This window comes from Lissotriton vulgaris, chromosome 8 (assembly GCF_964263255.1).
Source record: "Lissotriton vulgaris chromosome 8, aLisVul1.2, whole genome shotgun sequence".
Lineage (NCBI taxonomy): Eukaryota > Metazoa > Chordata > Amphibia > Caudata > Salamandridae > Lissotriton > Lissotriton vulgaris.
In genome coordinates, this window is record NC_141696.1 from 919,960,745 (window position 1) to 919,973,585 (window position 12,841).

At 39.3% G+C, this 12,841-nt stretch overlaps 1 pseudogene; it reads right to left on the reverse strand.

Moving 5' to 3' along the window:
- Positions 1 to 10,178: 10,178 nt before the first annotated feature.
- Positions 10,179 to 10,525, reverse strand: LOC147698156 (small ribosomal subunit protein eS26 pseudogene; annotated as a pseudogene).
- Positions 10,526 to 12,841: the final 2,316 nt, after the last annotated feature.

Consider the following 12,841-nt stretch of genomic DNA (forward strand, 5'->3'; position numbering starts at 1 on the left):
TCTGATACAACAAAGTGGTAGTTACGCTGACTTTACTCTAGATCCTCAGGAATGTCTTGTTCAGTAGCATGTTGAATGGGTAATATCGTTTGCAGATTAATGCAGACAAATGACCCCGATTCTAAGGAGTCATCCTTGCACCAGGACCTCTGCTCAGCAGTTACTGTCTCTTGGCCCACTCCCAGTCCAAGCCCTATGAATACGAATATTGATGTTGCTATTACCTTCTGCTGGCATATCACACAATCACTGGGACATGCTGATCTCTTTTGAAGAGCTTTAGGGAAATCTTTCCTTACTCCTGACTTGGACGAAGCAGGTTGGTGATCCTGGACTCTATCTTATCATGTTTATATCACAAGAAAGCAGTCTTGACTTGGATTATCTTAATTTCTAATAAGCTGCCTTCAGATTGTGCAAACTGCAGCTGCTGTGTCTGTTACTTCCTGCTCAAGTTAAGAATAAGTAAACATATCTTGCTTAGGATACTTGGGGCAGATTTATGAAGGACTTGCGCCGCCGGTGTGTCACTTTTTCCCATGTTAAAAATGACGCACCGGCGGCGCAAGGCCTTCATAAATCTGCCCCTTGGCATGGTACAGAAGGCACTTGCTGGCAATTGTCCTGACTATCACATGTACACCAGAAATGACAGATTCAGTTCATGTGAGAGCAGGCTGGACGGAGTCCATGAGAGAGGGAAGGATGCAGCACATGAAATCCAGGCCGTTGGTATTTACAATGCTTGTTTTTTATCTTTAGCCTGATTATTCAAGATAACTGTATCTACTTGTGAGCTATGAGGGACACATTATGATTAAAACAGGGAAAGTGTACATTTAGAATTTCCATGACCGGTGCCTCTATGAAGATCTAACGTGAACTAATGATATTATACTTAAGAGTCAATACCTCAGTCACAACATCCTATTTTTTTTTTAAATATCACACTAAGAAACTGACTATGTGTCTGTCAAAGTTCCATTCCCAAAAATAAAATTCTTTATTTGCAAAGTGGCAATACAAGAGATTCACTGTTACTTTACATGTTAATGTACCTTTCCTATCATGGAATTATTCAACCTTATAATAGGGTAAATTTATTACTGAAGTTTTCCTGCTCACATAGATATAAGTCTCAGGTAGAAGGACGGGTGGTCATAAAACGCATAGAAGGAAATACTTTATCACTTAATCAAGCTGCAATTCCGAACCAACGGATATAACGTTCTCCTTTGAACATGAATGTTTTGCATAGTTAACATGATTTTCTATCTACTTCTTAAGATACCTTTTCCCTGCTACTAACTCCACTAGATGTAAAATACACATTTTAATGAGATCATTCATCTCTGCTGCTAATGTTTGTATCCTTAATTACTGAACTGCAATTATTCTTAGTTTAAAAATAAAATTGCCAAAAGATTGACTTTCTTGGCAAGTTGAAAACACTTTTGCGAGGCTTTATATTTTCCATTAACTAAATTAATGGCCCGTACCACAAGGAGGCCCTTGTGGCCTATCATTTCACCTTTTCAATTTTTTTCAATTATTGACCACTGTGTTTGTTTATGTATTTCGTTACCACTTTGGTGCTTAACGCTTTTAATCTGAAGGACATTTAGCAATCATTTCTGAAGTTTATGTGTCTAGATTCACACAAAACTAGTTGCATGAAATAAAACATGATTAATCTATATGAATGCATTACGTTTTTTCAGTCAAAACTATTGAACATGATAAGCCTGACTAAACTCATATTATTTATATTTGTGTCATATTTTTCTTTAAAATGTCGTAATATAATCACACTGCCTATATACCATTTTAATCCATGGTACCTTATATTTAAACAAAATCATGCACATATCACAGTTATCAATCCATCGAATCCTTGAAGAAAAGCTATTTCTTGCAGTCAAGTACGAAAAACAGATAACGCTCAGATATCGCTATGCGAGCCACATATTTTCCCATATGTATGAGCATGTTTTCTTATTTCTTTGTTTACTTTCAAAACATGTTACGTGATGATAAAAGATAGTGTTAGGAAGACACGACCACACCTACGCTCCACGGTGCTGTTTTTTGCAGTTGCGACACTGTAGGCGTGTAAACGCCAAATATTAGTTAACGCAGATGTTTTCCATTTGTGGATTAGTTGCTGTACAATAGTTGGTTTTATTGTTCAGCCTCATACCTAGCAATGCCCTCAAAGGACTGCACCAGTTGCTGCATGCACTGTATAATGGTGTGCCCCCCTGTTTCAGCGTATCCACACTGCAGGAGTATTGCCTAACTGCCTCACTCTTGTTGTGTCCATTTGTGCAGCATACGATTCAGTTATCTTTACATTTTCCTGGTCTATCAGCATGCACATGTCCTATCTTTTTTGTCTTATGTTGGGCATCGATGGCTGCCTGATAGTTTTCAGCTGGGGTCTGAGAATCAAATGTATTCCATGTATAAAACATGATGAAACACCACTGGCTCTCCTTGAAGGCTAGTCCCTTTTTCAACATCAGCTGCATCATCTTCAAAGCCATCAGGACATGCACCCCTACTGAGCTGTCAACAAGCTTATCACCTCCTGGGGATCTCAGCACATCCACAACAAGAACATTTGAAGAATGGAAACGGAGAAGTACAAAGATGTGTTGCATATATACATTTTGTGACTCCACTTATTATCCTCATCTCTCTGCCTGTCTTTGACTAATCTCTTTTCTTCATCTTGGCCACTCATTAAAACTGATGAAACTTATGAAGGTCTAATATATTGAGATTCTAAAATATTAGCAGTGAATGAATAAGATAAGAACACAATAAGAGAAATGTATAAGATGTTGAGATGTAACTAAAAATGGGAAACATCTCTTTAAACCAAAAATCTCTGTTCAAGACAACTGTTTTTTAGCTTATGAGCTGTGTAACACAATGATAGTTTTTGTGTTTTTTCTTTTAGCAGTTTGTTATGATGAATAATGTTTATGAAATATGGAATTCTTTCTTATATATTGTCCTAAATTGGTTGTAGTGAACCTGTAGATCCACTGTAACACTGCATTAACGGTTACTGAGTCTCATTATTATTGTGCATGAATTGTGAAACAATATGATGAATTTTATTGGAATGGGACTAAAAGTCCAACAAATAACCTTGAAATAGTATGTATTTGAAAAATCTTTTAAAAATGTATATTGATTTTTAACGATTTGTTGACACAACAGTACCATGTATATTTTTAATATACATGATATTTGAGTAATTTGTAATGTACAGCTCAGTTGAAAGTTTAGAAAAATAAGCTTCTCTATTGATACTTTGTCATTGTTGGTCCATTGTGATCTCAGAGGGAAGCATAGCTTGTTCAATGGTTAATGTACCCTGCGTAGCTTTCTTTGTGAAATGTCTCAACTTCTTCAGGACAAGCCACGTCATATTCTAAGTCATATAGACCTGCACCCCACTTAAATAGGTGACAAGCTTACCGTCAGCATTTGTTTTCTGTTTGACCCACAGCCTGGACACCTTCAAACCGTAGTCAAAGTAGTGCAAAAAGAAATAAAATTGGAAATCAGTGTTTTATATCTACTAGTCATTGATCTGTAATGATATCCACCTAGCAATGAGGTCCTGCTAACCCTTCTTCAAACTAGGAAATAGCCAAAGACCCCCATCTTAAAGAACACACCATCTCAACACAGCCAAAGTTCACTTCTTAACTCAGAACCCAGCTACCACCCTAGAAAATGTTCTGTGATTGTAGTTTTGCCATGTGAAGAGCTCCCTTCCCTCCTAGATATGTTCACACTATATACATACAACATTCATATATACAAACATACTTACATAGAATGGTAAAGTAAAGTAACATGGAAGGTGATCTGTGCTTTAATAACCCCCTGTAATCATGTCTGACAAATTCAGTTTGATAGTCACGTAAAGGTCTAATGCATCTAAAATATCTTCATTTTCGCCAGAAGAAATATTGGGAAAGTCAACAATGACATCTCTACATGAATCACTGGCATAATATCAGATCATCTAATATCAAAACACAATATTATCGTAAATTAAATATCTATTAAAAAAATATTGACTTCCTCTATTTAACGTTAAAAAACACAAATATCGAGAACACAAATATCATTGTCAAAAATAACAATTTCCATTTCACTTCCCTGCTCACAGTCCATGAAAAAATGGCTTCGGTCTTTCTCTTTTCACACCCTTTTCACATGCATATTTTAAATTAATTCTTATTATGTAAAAATATATTAAATAATAATTCTTATTCCCTATCCCTAGTCACTCAAACACTATGGTGGTGTTTTTCATTGGAGGGCTTTTTGCCCGGTGAAACTCAATTATTGTATTTCACTTTCTCCACAGCCTTGAGAAAGCCCTGGCTCAATTTGCCACATAGGGTGAAACATGTGTTGGCTGTTCTTTTCTTTATAAACTGTCTACAAAACGAATCAAAAGATTGAAATGGATGCAGAAAGCAATACAAGTAAATAAAAGAACCACCTTCACTCAAATCAACGTGGTCTCCTGTGTTGTGTCTTACAAGAGGAATAATTCCTACTGTTTTAAAAAAAAAGACCATCTTGGAAGAGAGGAACATATGCTTATACCCTTATTCCTACTTGCTAAATACGAGGTTGGAAAGGTCCAGAGCCTCAAGCAAAAGATCCTCTAATATTTTAGGAATCACTATCCAGTACCAGGATCTCTTAGAAATTCACTATAGTGAGGTAATAGAAATTTTCAGGTAGCTAATGTGTCCCCCACTCGCACCCTATCCATGCACCCATGTTCCTTGTATGTTGTGTAACTTCTTTCCCGTACATGCTAGAAAGACGCATATGCTTTTGCGTCCAACCTTAACATGTCAGCTATCCAGTCCTGCAAGAAAATCCCGTTAATTAGGCTTCTAGGCCTATGGTGCCAACGTCTTTACATGGTACACTTTTGAATCTCGCACACGTTTTCTCCATGTTTCCTGGCTCAGTCGAGCTAGGCCCTTAAACGAGGCCCCGAGTCTCATCTTTCCTGTCTCTGAAAGCTGTATGCATCCCTGACCTCTGCCTTACTTCCTGCTCAGCGAAGCGGTGCCCGACTCGGCCTGGCCTGCCTGCCAAAATCGTATTTTGCCTACAGTTATCTGCTCAGCCTCCTCGAAAACACATTCCAGTCTAGTGAAATAGGTAAACATATTCCCGGCTACAGATCAAAGGGCCCGGCCTTCCTGTCCTCCTTGCAAGTGATTTACTGAACCCGTTACCATGGTAGGCCCATGGCCCCGCGCATTGCACCAAGACACGTATGCACGCACTAGCATTCAGTATTGAACGGCCTCTGCCAGAGAGACCTTTTACTTCAGACACTACATCCTCCAAACATGAGATACCAGATATGCTATAGGTACAGGTTGCCCTGACATCCCAGACACCAGTCTCCTCTACTAGTGCTAAAAGTCAAAGCCCCCAGTTCTCCCCAGTTACACGTCATGCTCAGTTGCGCGCGCATTTAGGTCATAAGTTTCTGCTGATCCTGCAAACTTTCCCTATGCATCCACCCACTTGTGACGTTTCTTGTGATGTTTCTCTGACATGTACAGTGCACGCCCACGTGTACGCCTTTTTACACGCCTCCTGTTACGCAGATGTGTTCTTATCTCTCTCTTTTCACCTGTTACGCCTACTGCATTCATTTCAATTATACTGTTTTACTATATATAATGTGTAATGCTAATAAAACGTTGAATGTCCCTTCCTGAACCTTAGCGGTGATGGAACATGATATCCTGCAACTCGAGTCGCATAATTAAAGCCCGTATGACTCAGATACCACGGACTCTGCCTCTCATTTGATTGAGCTGTCCTTTATTGATAATTAAATTGTATGGAAAAATGATACGGTAAAATTATTTACCACAATAGTGAAATGTCTATGACAGCAATTTGGCACAGGACACTAAAGCAAGCAACACAGAGGTAGGAAGACACAATGTCTTCCAATCTTCAGTTGGCAGAACTCAACCTACACGCTACAACTTGATATAAAATAAATAGTAACCTACCAAACTCCTGAAAACTATCACAAACTTAAAACCAAAATACCAATTCTTTTTTCTTAAACAAATATTAAATATAATATTTTATTAGACCAGTCAAACAATTATTCAAAATATCAATGTTAATAAAGACTGATGTAATAAAATGATACATAAATTATTGTAAAAAAGTAAACCATCAACAACCAACATATGTGAAAACACCTCAATCCATCACATAAAATAATTACATCAAATAAACCAAACAATTCCGCATAACAATCATATAATTTTGCCATAAGCAATTTGTCACATTTCCCACCCAAAAGAAAAGAAAGTAAGAAAACTTACTGTTCTGTAGCGGCAGATCTTTCTCTATATTGACATAATAAAAAATTGTAATCCGCCAAATATAAGGTAAATAATAAAACATTAATTCCCCCTCCAAATGCAAAACTATTAGAACTCCAATAGAAATCCCTCGAAGCAATCAAAAGTATTATGAATACATAAAAAAAAGTTTTTACAAAAAACAAACTCTCTAGGAAGCCCGAAAAAGCAGAAAATCAAAGTAAAAAACATTGGTTTAATATAGATCAATCAATCAACCATTCAATCAAACAACATTAGTATAGCACAGCACTATTCTGTCTCCGTCAAAGCACCAGGTCTAAAGTCTCTTTCTGAAGTCTGCCAGGGAAGGTGCTGTTCAGATGTGGAGGGTTATGATGTTTCAGGATGGTGATGAACGAGAAGGGGCAACCTCTGCTGCAGCTGCAATGGATGTGGGGTGTGCGTGCAAGGGAGGTGGATCTCACCTATCTTGCAGTCATGTGGATGTTCAGTCAATGGCTGATTGAGGAGGGTGATTGATCTTGGAGAGCTTTGTATGCTTGTGTGGGGATGGGGAGCCAGTGAAGGTTGCTAAAATGAGGGGTGATATCAGTTTGTTGGGGGAGGTTCAGGATGAGTCTGGCCACATTGTTATCTATGTTCTGAAGTATTTTAAGGAGCTGGGGGGATATTTCACATATAGAGTACTGCCATAGTCAAGGCGGCTGGTCGCAATGACTTGAGAGATGGTCTTTGTGGTGTTGATGGGGATCCATATGAACAGTCTTCAGTGCATTCAGAGGGTGTGGAAGCAGGAGGAGGCAACTGTATTGACTTGTGCTTTCATTGTGAGTTGGCTGTCTAGGATGATGCTGAGGTTGCTGCAGTCAGTTTTCAGTGGAAATATTTGATGTATCTGTGTGGCGTTTTGGCATTTTCCTGTCATAGGCATTAGGCCTACCCACACATGTGAGGTACCATTTTCATTGAGAGACATCTTGGAACACAGAAAAGTAGAACATCTGTCATTATCAATTGTATTTCTCTGTATTTGTACCTTGCAAATGGAAGCCAGTGTTTAAGAAAGAAAACAGTTTGAAAAATGCACTCTGAATCACATGCTAGTATGGGGACCCACAGAGTGTCTGAGACGTACAAATATCCACTTCTCCTAAGTGGCATATTTGGATCCCATTTCAGGAAAAAATAGATTTTCTTGATACCTATGTTTCACTCTTTAATATTTTACCATATGACTTGCTCCATACTTAGTATACAATGAAGAACCTTTGTAAGGTGCAGCTCAGTTGTTGGCTTGGGTTACCTAGGCGTCTTGAATAACCAACAATCCATACATGTCCATATATTTCTTTATATAAATCACTAGTGTCTAGTGGGCTTACTTCCATTGGAGGGAGGCAGATTGGGGCACACCTCCAATATGCCCCCGAGGAGGGGCAGAAAGACAGTTGCATCCTTTTCTGAAATGGGGTCATAGCCATGCACATGGTTGGCAGGCCCCACGCCTATGATTCTCTAAATAGATTCCCTGGTGTCAAATTAGCTTTGTGCCCCTCTGGCAGGTAGATTGGGGGCAAACCTCATATCTGCCCCAATTGGGGGGAGGGGGGCAGAAAGACTATTGCACCTTTTTTTGGGATGGGGAATGCCCATTCCCATGGTGGGCAGCCCCTACCCCTCCTTTTTTTAATTCCTTGTTATCCCTGGTGTCTAGTGGGCTCCCTACAGGTTTGCTGATTGGGAATAGTCATCCCCATAAAACTGTGGTAGGAGCACAAAAATGTGACTAAGGTGCCGCTCTAAAATTCCCTGGTGCCTATTGGGTGGATCTTTGCTTGGGGATCGCTCTCCTGTGGGAATTCCCAAGCAGGCATCCACTGTGAAGAGATGTATTTCTCCCCTTTCCATCAATACTTCTCCAAACAAAATCAGTGCTTGGGGTTGAGAAAACATCCCGAGCAATGATGCAGTGAAAGCAAAGTGAGCTGATCAGCTTGATTCACATTCCTTTTAGTAGTAATGGTGCCTGCAATAAAATGGTTTGAGTTGTTACCATCATCCACTGCAACCTTATGTTAAGTTTAGTAAATTGTTATTGGTAGCTTAAATGATTACCTTTTATTGTTATTGAAGTTGTCATGTAGTAAAATGGTGTCCTTTTTATGAGTGACTAGCAATTGATGAAATGTCTATATCATCTTAGTACTTAGGGGTTACTGGTATTTTGCTGGATGGTCTATGTGTTCTGGCAATTAATCTTTTTAGGGCTGGTTTGTCAGGGCGGTGACCTGCTGCTCGCTCAGGAAGATTTGGTTTACTATTTTTTAAGTATTGATTTGTTGACTTTTATGAGGTTATACTGGCCACTTTTAGTTCCTGTAGAATACTTTGACTTCTATTTCAGCAATCATATAGGGATCTTTATGTTCCCTAATGCTTTTAATGATTTTGGTATTATTGTAGTCCTGCCATAGCCCAGGAAGCTCATGTTTGTTAACAATACTGTATCACATGCTGAAGTATATTACAATTCCTAACCTCCTGTTTACTTTTCAAATTCATTGAATGACAAAATCTGTCCACTTTAAGTATTTCACAAGTCTAGTTAACCAACAAGCTACATTTTAAAAATGTATAATGCAAACTCGAACTCTACTCTCCAGGAGTCTGTGGCCTTGGTGTATGTAAACCTAAGTTTGCTGTAAAACAATGGAATTCTACATTTTTCTTTAAAGTGGGGGTTTATTCCATTGAAGGCATTTGAAAGATTTATCACAGCTGTCCATTGCTAAGAGTAATGCTATACTGCTGCTTTAATTCTCATATCTTCAGTAGAAAACAGTGTGTCACATTCTGTCCTTCACAGATATGGCCCATAAAGTCTCAGTAGTCCGGGAATGTTACAACACTGAATATCAACCTTATCTAACTGGCATTAGTGGTTAAAGGAACACAATTTAGGATCAGATTCCCAAATACTGTAGAAATGGAATGAGGAACACACCTCATCTTAAAGGGCAGAGATTGTACTTTCTTAATTCATCCTCTGTTAAAGTTGGTAATGTGCACAGAGTACACATTTATAGTCTGTGGCTCTTATAGTCGACTCCACATTATTTTCATAGAATTAATAAAAACCCCTTTCATTCTTGTTCAGGCACACAAACAGCTACCTTGTTGCATATGTTTTGATCCTGTCACCCTTTAACGGATAGTCTTCGCTAGCTTTCTGCATTTATTTATACCATAGCAGAAGTCCACTGCTATGATAAAAAGTGTACCTGGTCTAGGTGAAGGTGAAACACTGATCTAGATTGTTAGGTATATAAGCTTCTGTGTTCACAGAAACACTCTTGGCAAGTTCCTAATAACTGCCAACTGAATGGCTAGAGAACTAGTATTTTTATTTGTGGACAGTCAATGAAATTGCAATCTACTCTTTGTAGTATTCTGCTTTATTGTACTTGTTCTCTGAATAACCATGTGATCATGTTTTGGATGTTTCTACCTGTACTTTGGATATATCACTCAGCCACAGAATGTTACCCTTCGCATCATAAAAGAATAATACAAATATGTATTCAAGGAAATTATTTAAAAAAGTTTATGATAGTCAATTTTGGATGATTGCATTCTGATGCTATATCTGTTCATAATTGTATGAGCTTGCAGGGAAAAATATTTCCATAACTGAATCATATTATTATTTTTTTTTCTCTGGGTGTACTTTTTATTTCAGAAATCTGTACAAAGCTATCATTCTCACATGGGCTTCGGTGGAGCACGGGGAGGCAGGCCCGCAGGCCCAAACCTGGGTGGTGGGGTACGGTCCTTGCGGGCCTCACAGGAGCGATTCCTGATGACCCTGCTGTGGATGGCACAACCTACGCAGTAGTGCAGATTCACATACAGTTTGGGCAGCACGTATGATTCAAAGACACTGGCTTCAGAGATGTCCTTTACAGCTGCTGCTTCAACAATGTGCCTGAGGACAAACATTTTGATTGCTTTATCTTGGGCACACAGCAAGCACAGTTGGTGCAGCCGATGGGCTGTACATGCCCACGGCCTTTCTTGGCACGCCCGTTGGTCCTTCTCTTCTTAGTCATCTTGGATCCGAGGGCTGAAAGAGGGTGGATCATATTTTGAAGGTGAAGGCAGAGACCAGGTAAACAGACAAATGGATAATGCCACCATACTTCCTCATTTAGATTGTTTTGATCTAGATAATCTGCATCTAACTTTAGGGCAGTATAAATGCACACTGCTATCTAAGATTTGTATTAATTTTCTCATCAACTTCTGATGATTTATGTAAGATCCCTAAAAGTGAGAAGTCTACATGCATTGAAACGGGAAACCTATGACTTCATCTTATATGATATTAAACATCCAGCCTCAGGAAGAAATTACAATAAAAAAAATCCATGGCATTATTTTTTTCTTTTCATATTGTTTCTCATCTTCGTGAGTCACTGTCTGCATTAAAAGAAATTCATAGATATCAGAAACGCATTTTTATTCATTGAAACAGGCAAAGAGAAAATCAAGAAACAACATAATGTTTTCTTGAACAAAATTAATTACTCCCTATCATACTGGTTTAAACTCGTATCATTTGTCCAAGGGAGTATTCCTCCCAAAGTATCCATTCTCTTTAGTGTATCAAACCTAATTATCTTATCATTTCTGAATATGATGTCTTAGTCTCTTAATCATTGTTAAGGGATTTTGCTTTATTAACTTATGTGTTCACCATATTTGCTCCATCAATAAAAAAACTAAGCCTTTTGCAGAGTGCACATAAGAAATCTTTTAAGACTGCTGAAGAACGAGTTTGACAAAGGATCCTAGGATTATAGCAGCCCTCGAAGGGGCAGAACACAAGGCCCTAATGTGCACAAGGGCCATAGGAGTCTGAAATGTTTATGAGTAGTGTTAATATATCCATTACAACTTCGCCTATTCTTGACCTATGAGACTCTGACTCTGACAGTGTTCCCAGCAGCAGCAGGCTTGCAGCTAACCCTAGAATCACATATTTACAGTAAGGAAGCCTCAAGCAATTCCAATAAACAGTGAGGAGCTGTGAATATGTGACAATGCATTTCTACTCCATGCAATTCCATAATACTACACTCCAACAAACGTTATAACACTTCACTCCATGCCACTTTACACCAATAACTTTAGGCCATTGTGAACGGCAGCTACACAATATGCCACATAACTAAAAACATTATGGCAAAGCCATAGGTGAGACCTATTGGCTATGCCAATGCTTGTTTGTCTTAGGCTTTCCCAAGTGCCTGTTTGAGCGCTTCGATGACAGGGGACATCTGTGCATGGCACACAGGTTTTGATCTGTATTTAAAGACATGCAGGAAGAATAGGAGCAGACCGCAATCCTACTCAAGCAGGCAGAGGGAATTCTGCGTGCCAGGACGTGCATTCACCGCCTCTGGTGTTAGAGCCAGGAGCAGGAGCTCAAATCGTGAAGGGAAGGGGTTAGCTGGTCCTGGGACTCTGCTGGAGGCAACCGGTTCTGCTGCCTGCCTCTGGGATCTAGTGAGAGCTGATCCTGATTGCCACCTGTTACAGCCTGATGCTTCTGTGCACTCACCATTTCCCAACTCGCCATTAGGTAGGGTGGGGTCTGTGAGTATTATGGGCCACACCCCACCATATGACAACCTGAGAAATCGTGGGGGTGTGAGGTAGTGAAAAAGATCCTGCAGCCCGGGCAGTACGGAGCTGAAAATCATCCCACCAGGCAAACATTGACGGCCCTGCATGTCATTTGGAAGTGGACCCCGAAGTTCTCTGATAAAGTTATTTGATCTCCACAGTGCCTGCCTGGCTGCCTGACCCTCGCATAAGTTGAGCATCAGAGTATGAAGAGTAAGAAACGACAGGCACTGAAGAAAATAAGTGAATTTGTTTTGTTCTAATGATTCAATAATGATTTTTTTCCTTTTCCAAAAAGGCTAATGGAAATACAAAAATGTTTTCAGAGGTCGAGCCTAGTGACTAATGTTTTGGTCTGGAGTAGAACCTTTGCAGAAGAAGTTGAACTCCATAAGAGTGGATAGCACCAATACTGTGCAGATAAAGACGCCGGTGTAGAGTCAATGATCACAGAAGTGTTGATAATAAAAGTAAGTTTATTTGGAGATAAAGAAGCACTCCCTGGAACACATCTGAAGGCTCCGGACAGTCAGCGGTAACTGACTTAACAGTAACTGTATGACATAGAATGGTACAATAACATACTGTGCTGTGTAGCGAGACACGTACATTCAAGTAATAACAAATCCACGAGATACACTTGAAAAGAAATACATGCGCGAGACACGCAAGATACATGTTATGTTATGTTATAAATCCTTTTATTGCGCGCTCTATTACTCAGGAGTATCCTGGCG